Below are 10070 nucleotides of genomic sequence, written 5' to 3'. Positions count from 1 at the left end.
TTAATCACTCCCTTCTCAAAAAGCTTTCTTCATTTGGCTTCAAAATGATGTACTCTACTGATTTTCCTCCTTGCTTGCCATTCTCTCCTTCACAGTCTCCTTTGCTAGTTTATTCTAATTTTTCTGGTCTCTAAACAATTTGCTTCCCTAGAGTTTAGTCCTTTTCTTTTGTATCTATGCTCTGTCTTGATCATCTCTAAATTTTATATTTCTATCCTGAACTCTTCCCCTAAAATCCACAATCCGCTTGCATATTTAACAGACACCATGAACTTGAAAGGCCCAAAACTGAACTCACTAAAAACATGCTTCCTTTCTATAGATTTCCCCATTTCAGTTGATAGAAACTCCATCTTTCTATTTGTTCAGGCTGAAAACTTTTGAGTCATTCTTTTTTTCTCTTACTGACTTCCCTCTTTGTCTCTGCCTCACATTTAATCTATCAGTGAAATGTATTAGGTCAACCTAAAAAATATATCTACAATCTGACCATTTCTCACCACCCATTGCTACCAACATGGTCAAAGCCATCATTATTTCTCATCTGAATTATCGTCATTACTTCCTAAGTGGTTTGTTTGCTTCACATTTTGCACTGCTATAGTCTACCCTCAACACAGCAGACAGGATCATCCTTTAAAAAAATATATGTCAAATCATGTCATTTCCATAGTAAAAGTCTTCCATTAGGTTTCCATTTCCTTCAGGCAAAAAGTCAAAAAGTTATTATAATGATAAAAAAACCCATGATCTGAAAAACCTTTCTCTCTCTGATTCCAACCACACTGGCTTCCTTGCTACTCAGAGATACACTAGCCAAATTCCTGTCTCAAGACCTTTATATTTGCTATTCCCTTACTTGGAATGTTTTTCTTCCAGACATCCACCTATCTCACTCCTTCATCTCTTTCAGGTGCTTGCTTAAATACCATATTCTCAGTAAAGTTTTCCCTGAACATCATATTTCAAATTGCAAGCCATTCCCCAAATTCTTATCCTTCTAACCTACTTCATCACTGTCTATCATACTACTCATTTTACTTATTCATTTGCTTAACCTTTGTCTCCCTTCCTTCTTAATAGAATGAACATGATAGGAAGTCATGTTTATTTTTCTTTTTTGTTTACTGATGTACTAATACTCAGTTCCTAGAACAGTGTCTGGCATACAGAAGGCACTCAATAGATACTTTAAAATTATTCAGTGAATGTATATAAAGAGTTAGGCTGGAGTTAAATCACACTAGCAGGGTTGACATATTCATTAAGTACAATAGTCACCATGCCTATGACCCCATGATACCTTTAAAGATCATGAAAATGCTTTACTTTATTTTAAAATCAGAAGAAAAAAGGAATAAAATAAAAATGAATATATAATATTAGTCTTTATACTAATGCAGTCGCAAAATGCAATGTTTCTCATATTCTTAGGGAGGAAGGCAAAAATGCCCAGGGCCTATGAAAGTCATGATGAGCTCTTGCATACTAAATTTTATAAGCATAGTTAAGGAATTGAACTTTAGAATAAAAAGGAACAAGCAAAGGATATAAGAAAATAGCAGAATGATTAGATTTTCATTTTTAAAAGAGCTCTTTTATGGACATGAAAGGATAGATTGAAGAAAGGGGCAGAGCAAGTTAAGAGACCTGTTAGGAAACTATTCCAGTGATCAAGGTAAGAGATGATGACAGATTGAAATATAGTATAGGCCCTGGGGGATGAAGAATACAAAAAATATTTAGAAGTTAGCATCAATCGGATCTTTCAATGACTTCTCATTGTGAATAAAATAAAATCCAAACTCATTACAAGACCCTGAATGATCTGGACTCTGTGTGCCTTCAATTTCATCTTGTACTGTTCTCCCCCTCACCTACCATGATCCAGCTACATAGGCCTTCTTTCAATCTATTTTTTTAATTTTTTTAATGTTTAATTATTTTTGAGAGACAGACAGAACTCGAGCAGGGGAGGGGCAGAGAGAGAGGGAGACACAGAATCTGAAGCAGGTTCCAGGCTCCGAGCTGTCAGCACAGAGCCTGATGTGGGGCTCGAACCCACAAACTGCAAGATCATGACCTGAGCCGAAGTCGGACGCTCAGCCCACTGAGCCACCCAGGCGCCCCTTCTTTCAATTTCTTAAATGCATCAATATTTTTCCAGCTTCAGGGCCTTTGCCTATGTTTGCTCTCTGTGTGCTACTTTTTCATCAACTCATTTTCTGACGAAAAATTTCTCAAACTTTAGGTTTCAATTTGTTACTTCCTCAGAGAGACATTATGTAAGCACTGACACCATTTCCTTCACAGCACTTCTCAAAATTTGCTTGTTAGTTTATTTATTATCTATATATCTCAACGAGAATGTAAGCTCCAAGAGGCAGTGACACACTAGGCAAAAGGCTGGCATGTGATAGGCACTCAGAGATTATGAATGTATGAATGACTTGATGACATTTGGTTTGTTTCCAGTTTTTGGTTAACTCAAATAATGACTCTTTGAGTAAAAATGAGAGACCAAAAGTGACAAAGACAAGAAAGGAACAGGGGAAATTTCCAGAAACAAGTAATAAACAAGTAATAAAATGGAACAAAATGCATATCTATCAATAATGCAAATCAATAATTTGCATTAAGGATGCAAATGGAATGAATGCTCTAATAAAAAGACATACAGTGTCAGAATGAATAAAAACCAAGACCCATCTATATGCTGCCAACAAGAGACTCATTTTAGATTTAAATACACCTGCAGATTGAGAGTGAGGGGATGGAGAAACATTTATCATGCAAACGAATGTCAAAAGAATGCCAGAGTAGCAATACTTATATCAGACAAACTAGATTTTAAATAAAAGACTGTAATAAGAGATGAAAAAGGGCACTATATTATAATAAAGGGTACACTCTAACAAGAAGATCTAACAATTGTAAATATTTATGCACCCAATATGAAATCACCCAAATATAGAAATCAATTAATAATAAACATAAAGGAACTCAATGATAATAATACAAATAGTGGGATTTTAACACCCCACTTACAGCAATGGACAGATCATCTAAGCAGAAAATCAACAAGGAAACAATGGCTTACAATCACTGGACCAGATGGACATAACAGATATATTCAGAACATTCTACTTTAAAACAGCAGAATACACATTCTTTTCAAGTGCACATGGGAAATTCTCCAGAATAGATCACATACCATGTCATAAATCAGTCTTTAACAAGTACAAAAAGATTGAGATCACACCATGCATCTTTTCTGACCACAATGCTATGAAACTTGAAGTCAAGCACAAGGAAAAATTTGGAAAGTCCACAAATACATGGAGGTTAAACATGTTACTAAATATTGAATGGATCAACCAGTATATTAAAGAAGTAAAAAATACATGGAAACAAGTGAAAATGCTTCCATAATCTGGCTATTGTAAATAACGCTGCTGTAAACATGAGGGTGTATGTATCCCTTTGAATTAGTGTTTCTGGTTTTTTGTTTTTTGTTTTTTTGTTTGTTTTTGTAAATACCCAGTAATGCAATCACTGGATAGTAGGATAGTTCTAGCTTTAACTTTTTGAGAAACTTCCATACTGTTTTCTACAGTGACTACACCAGTTTGCATTCCCACCAAAGTGAAAGAGGGTTTCTTTTTCTCTACATCCTCACCAACACTTGTTGTTTCTTGTATTTTTGATTTTAGCCATTCTGACAGGTGTGAGGTGGTATCTCATTGTAGTTTTGATTTTCATTTCCCTGACGATGAGTAATGTTGAGTATCTTCTCATGTGTCTGTTGACCATCTCACTCATATGTGGAATTTAAGAAACCAAACAGATGAGCAAGGGAAAAAGAGAGACAAGGAGAGAGAGACAAACCAAGAAACAGACTCTTAACTATAGAGAACAAACTGATGGTTATCAAAGGGGAAGTAGGTGGGGGAATGCGTGAAATAGATGATGGGGATTAGGAAGTGCATTTGTTGTGATGAGCACAGGGTGATGTGCGAGATTGTTGAATCACTATGTTGTACACCTGAAAGTAATATAACACTATGTTAACTATACTGGAATTAACATGAAAAACTAAGCAATCATGAACCCTCCTGAATCAAATATTAAAAATAAAGTATCAGCAAAGAAATAGAATATATAAAGAAGAATCAAATGGAAATTTTATAACCTAAAAATAAAATAACCAAAAAGTCTAAAACCCATAAGACCTCACTTTCTGGAATCAACAACAGAATAGAGATGAGAGAAGAAGTTGGCGAACTTTAAGTTAGACCAGTAGAAATTATCCAACTTGAACAGCAAAAAGAAAAATGATTGAAAAAATGAGCAAAGCCTCGGAACTGGGTGACAAAAAAAGTCTCAACTTTATATAATCAAAGTCTCAGAAGGACTGGAAAAATACGATGGTGCTGAAAGAGTATTCAAAGAAATAATGGCTGAAAATGTCTCAAATTTGGCAAATTATCTGACATAAATATGCAAAAAAGAAGTTGAATGGATTCTGAACAGTAAATCCAAAAAAGTACAAGCCCAGATACATTATAATCAGCCTGATTAATACTAAAGAAAACAACTGGAAACCAAAATTAAAGAAAATATTTACAATAATTCCCAAAAGTGAAATACTTAGGTATATATATAACAAAACACGTACAGAATCTGAATGCTAAGGACTACAAAATGCTGATGAAATTACCCAAGAAGACCTAAACAAATGGACATGCTGTGCTATATATATTAGAAAAGTTGAAATAGTAAAGATGTCAATTTTCCTCAAAGATCTATGGATTCACACAATATCAATCAAAACCTCAACAGATTTTTTTATAGTTATAGGCAAGGTGATGCTAAGAGTAACAAGAATAGTTAGTCCAATTTTGAAAAAAAAATGAAAGAATTGCATAACCCAATTTTAGTGCTAAAAAGCTAAAGTAATCAAGTCAGTGTGGTATAGGTGAAAGGATAGATACACATAGCTCTATGGAACCTAATAAATAGGACAGATATAGACCTACATAAATATGGCCATTTGATTTTTTATAAAGGTGCAAAATCTCATTGAAGAAAGGACAGTCTTTTTTTTTAGTTGATTCTTTTTTTTAATTTTATTTTTTATTTTTTAAAATTTACATCCAAATTAGTTAGCATATAGTACAACAATGATTTCAGGAGTAGATTCCTTAGTGCCACTTACCCGTTTATCCCATCCCCCCTCCTACAACCCCTCCCATAACCCTCAGTTTATTCTCCATATTTGAGTCTCTTCTGTTTTGTCCCCCTCACTGTTTTTATATTATTTTGTTTCTCTTCCCTAATTTCATCTGTTTTGTCTCTTAAAGTCCTCGGGGCGCCTGGGTGGCGCAGTCGGTTAAGCATCCGACTTCAGCTCAGGTCACGATCTCGTGGTCCGCGAGTTCGAGCCCCGCGTCGGGCTCTGGGCCGATGGCTCAGAGCCTGGAGCCTGCTTACGATTCTCTGTCTCCCTCTCTCTCTGCCCCTCCCCCATTCATGCTCTGTCTCTCACTGTCTCAAAAATAAATAAACATTAAAAAAATAGATAAATATTAAAGTCCTCATATGAGTGAAGTCAGTCAGAGAAAGAAAGGACAGTCTTTTTATTTTTTTTTAATTTTTTTTTAATTTTTTTTTTTAATGTTTACTTTTGAGACAGAGACAGAGCATGAACGGGGGAGGGTCAGAGAGAGGGGGAGACACAGAATTGGAAGCAGGCTCCAGGCTCTGAGCCATCAGCCCAGAGCCCGACACAGGGCTCGAACTCACGGACTGCGAGATCGTGACCTGAGCTGAAGTCGGACACTTAACCGACTGAGCCACCCAGGCGCCCCAAGGACAGTCTTTTTAACAAGTGTTGTTGGAACCTCTAGTCATTGATATGCATAAAAATGAACTACAATCTAAATCTCACACTTTATATAAAGACTAACTCAAAATAGATCATAGAAGTAAATATAAAGCCTAAAACAATAAAACCTTTAGAAAAAAATAGATGTTTGTGAGCTGAAAGTAGGCAAAGAATTCTTAAAATCCATATCAAATCACAATCTATATAAGAAAAAAATCAATAAATTAGACTATCAAAATTAAAAACTTTGCTCTGCCATATCTAGGGTATAGTATATAGTATAGTATATATACTATAAAGAAAAAGAAAAGACCAGGTGACGATGGGTAGAAAATACCTACAAGTAACATATCTGATAAAGGACTTGCTCCACAGTACATATTTTTAAAGCTCTGAAACTCAACAGTAAGGAAACAACCAAATTAAAAGATGGGCAAACAACCTGGACAGACACTTCACCAAAGAGGTTATAGCAAATGACTGCACAAAAAGATGTTTAACATCATTTGCTATCAGATAAATGCAAATTAACACCACAATGTGATATCACAACACACCTATTAGACCAGCTGAAGTAAAAAATAGTTATAATACCAAATGCTCCTGAGGATACAGAGAAGCTGATTAGAGGGTTCAGGTGATGATAGCTCAAACTCCTTTACTATTTTTCCATCAGTGTTTCATCTTATGTTTCACCCACCTGTGATCACTGTCTGAACCTATTACTTCAATAGAGATTGTAAAAAGGTGATTTTCTACATTTATTTCAACATTTCTTTTACAGTTAATAATTTTATTTCTTATGAAAAGAAGAACTTTGTCTCATCAAGTTAGGGCTATTTGGTTTCCCTGAAATAGTTTGTACAAGAAAAGCAGAATAAGAGGTGCCTGGGTGGCTCAGTTGGTTAAGTGTCCGACTTCGGCTTAGGTCATGATCTCACGGTTCATGGGTTTGAGCCCCACGTCGGGCTCTGTGCTGACAGCTCAGAGCCTGGAGCCTGCTTCAGATTCTGTGTCTCCCTCTCTCTCTGCCCCTCCCCCACTCATGCTCGCTCTCTCTCTCTCTCTCTCTATCCCAAAAATGAATAAATGTAAAAAAATTTTTAAAAAACTTTAAAAAAAAAGAAAAGCAGAATAAAATATAAGTTATTTTTCTTTTAATTGCTAATTTTCAGAGTAAGAAGTTGATATCTTATTTACTTCAAATGGTATCGAGTGAGGTTTTTCTCTGGGAATGGGGGGATCTCTATTTCTCTTTCTATATTCTTAATAATCTCATGATTTTTTATATATATTCCATGTGTTTCAATTACTTCTACTCACTATTATTATTTGATGCTTTTGTGTACTTTTGACATGCTCCCATTCATCTTTGATGGTTTTTGCTCACTGACACAATTTAACACAATTTATCTTATTTCCTATCTCAAACCTGGGATTAACTATTCTCCCCCCTCCCTGAAGAAGTCCTGCTACTTTTTATGTAGAATAGTATTTAGAGACCTTTTGTGCATCATTTTGTATTTTTTTTATTACAGAAGAAAATTTGTCCTCTCAATGTTGATTTAAATTAGTTTTATTATGTTACTTAAACATAAACATCAGTGGAGCTATGTGTAAGTAAACACCTTGGGTGTTTATAATTATAAAATCAAAACAATAAACAAAAACCTAATGAATTAACAGCATTAAAGTTAGGCATTATATTGTTTTGCCAAAACTAAATTACAGTTCACAACATGAATATGACTCCACAATGATAGTGTATTAAGTGCAGCTGGTCTGGTATGCTATGGGATGACTCACTTCTCACCACTTAATTCCAACTACCAAGAAACTGTATTATGCATAGCATACCTTATATAGGACCATATAATTTACAACGTCTTACTCATTCATTTCAAATCAAATAATTAAAGTGGTATTATCTGGTGTCAATGTGCTTGTAAATGTAAACACAAATGTAAGTGTTGATAATGTATGACAGGGTTCAATTATAAGGTGGTCTTTTAGATGACCCAGAATATTGTTCATGTTCATTTATTTTAGATTATTTCCTTTATTTAGATTATTTATTTAGATTATTCCTTGGTTCATTTATTTTAGATTATTTAGATTATTTAGTTCATTTATTTTAGATTATTTATTTTATATATTTAGATTATTTCGAACCCACGAATCACATTTATTTTAGATTATTTAGATCAAGTTACAGTTAAAGACAGAAGGTTAACTTTTCAAAGAGGTTGATATTGGAATATAGCTGACAACAAACTGTGATTCCAGAGGCATATGAGGAAGAAGAGACAGCAATATGTGGCATCTAAATATTCCACAGCAAAACACTACTGGTTGGCCAAGATTAATGGGTGAAGTAGAAGGAGTGAAGTGAAGAAGCTACAAAACAAAGAAGGCTACAAATTAAAAAGAGTTTATAGCACCTAATTAATATTATTGGTCTTGGTGCTAATATGAAACTGCAAAAATGCTGAAGCATGGATATAAAAACACTTACTATTTAAAATAATAGCACAGCCATCCTTAACATAGCATTCAATTTACTCCTCTAAATAAATACTGACCAAATATCTAAAGGACATATGTTGGTCTTCTACATTGTTGCCCAGCTGGGATTCCCACAAGTCCATTTCTGTTCTTGACAGGGTGCCATCTTTGACTTCTAGAGGGAGTTGACAGCAATGTTCAAGCAGGAGAGTGAGATAATCAATTTCCTTTGTTTTGTTATGCAAGTGACCCTGTGGTGGTGTAGGCTCTGTAAAAGCTATCAAGTGGAGTAAAGAGATAATTGTAGCAGAAAAATGAGTCAGGAAGGTATTGCATAGTCCCATTGGCTGAGAACCTCAACTAAAATGAAAATCGAAGGGGGGGGGGCTTGATTTGAGATATTTTTCACATTTGGTGATTTCTGATTTCAGGATTTGATGAGCAAATGACTACAGAGAAATTAGTTAGAAAGGTATGGCAGTAATCCAGGTAAGAAGGGATGTGAACCTGAATAAGGTAATGATTGATATTAGGAATGAAACAAAAGGGATGAATTCCACAAATATTAAGGAAGTAGAATTCTCCGAACATTTTGATGGATCAGATGATTCAACAAAGAGGGAGGAACAAGGATGATCTTCAGGTTTTAAAAATTATATACCACAATTTTTCACAAAGGTGATTTATGTTAAAAAAACTTCACATCTTTCTTAGTTTTCTTCCACCAGTGTCCTATTGGAATTGTCGCTGGGAGAAGACATTTCAAGTAGTATTTGCCAGAGTAGCCAATGTAGAACACGTCACATATGGGACTACACTCATAAAAATACCTTCCTCATTTAGGAGGGAACCTAAAAGTATAACACCTACAGGGGTTGGAAAACTACCGGACACAGGCCAAATCTGGAGCATTGCCTATATTTTTAATGGATTGTAACTAAGAACGGTGTTCACATTTCAAATAATTCAAAGAAAAATAATTTTTCATGACACCTTAAAACGATACAAATTCAAAAGTCCGTGTCCACAAATAAAAGTTCTATTGGCATAGAGCCATGCTCATTTGTGTACATACTATGTATACAAGCAGTCTATGGCTGCTTTGGGACTACAACTGCAGACTTGAATATTTGTGACAGAGACTCTACAGCTATCAAAGCCTAAAATGTTTACTATCTGGTCCTGGTCGCTGACTCCTAGTCTACTATGAACCAGGTACTGTGCTAGGTAGGGCTTTCACATAGTGCCTCCTCTAATTTTGTCAAATCCTTTAGTGGTATATTAGGTTATAGGGAACTGATGAAATTAGCTAATTGAGAACAATAACATGTTTTATTTGTAAAATATTCCAATTATTCATGCAAAGGTACTTAGTCACCTTCGCTTATTGTTTTAGGATCCTATCCTTTCCCTGTTTAAACACTGCTATTCAATCCAAATGCTTACAGTACTAAAGCTAAATTTTCAGAATGTAAAGCCCTTTGCAAATACAACCTTTTAGTCACATCTCATCTCTCTTTTCCCCACCCATCACCACTGAATTTCTCACTATTCTCCCATTTTGTGCAGACACAAGCTTAAAGTGACACGCTGAAGAGGTATTTAGCGTTCATTTCATTTAGGTTCTTTATCCACCTTTCCTTTCTATGCCTTTCTTCCTTCTTTACTTTCTTGATCT

Source organism: Panthera pardus, unplaced genomic scaffold (genome assembly GCF_024362965.1).
Source record: "Panthera pardus isolate Hobbes unplaced genomic scaffold, ASM2436296v1 HiC_scaffold_27, whole genome shotgun sequence".
In the NCBI taxonomy this organism is placed as follows: Eukaryota; Metazoa; Chordata; class Mammalia; order Carnivora; family Felidae; genus Panthera; species Panthera pardus.
This window is presented reverse-complemented; position numbering follows the sequence as displayed.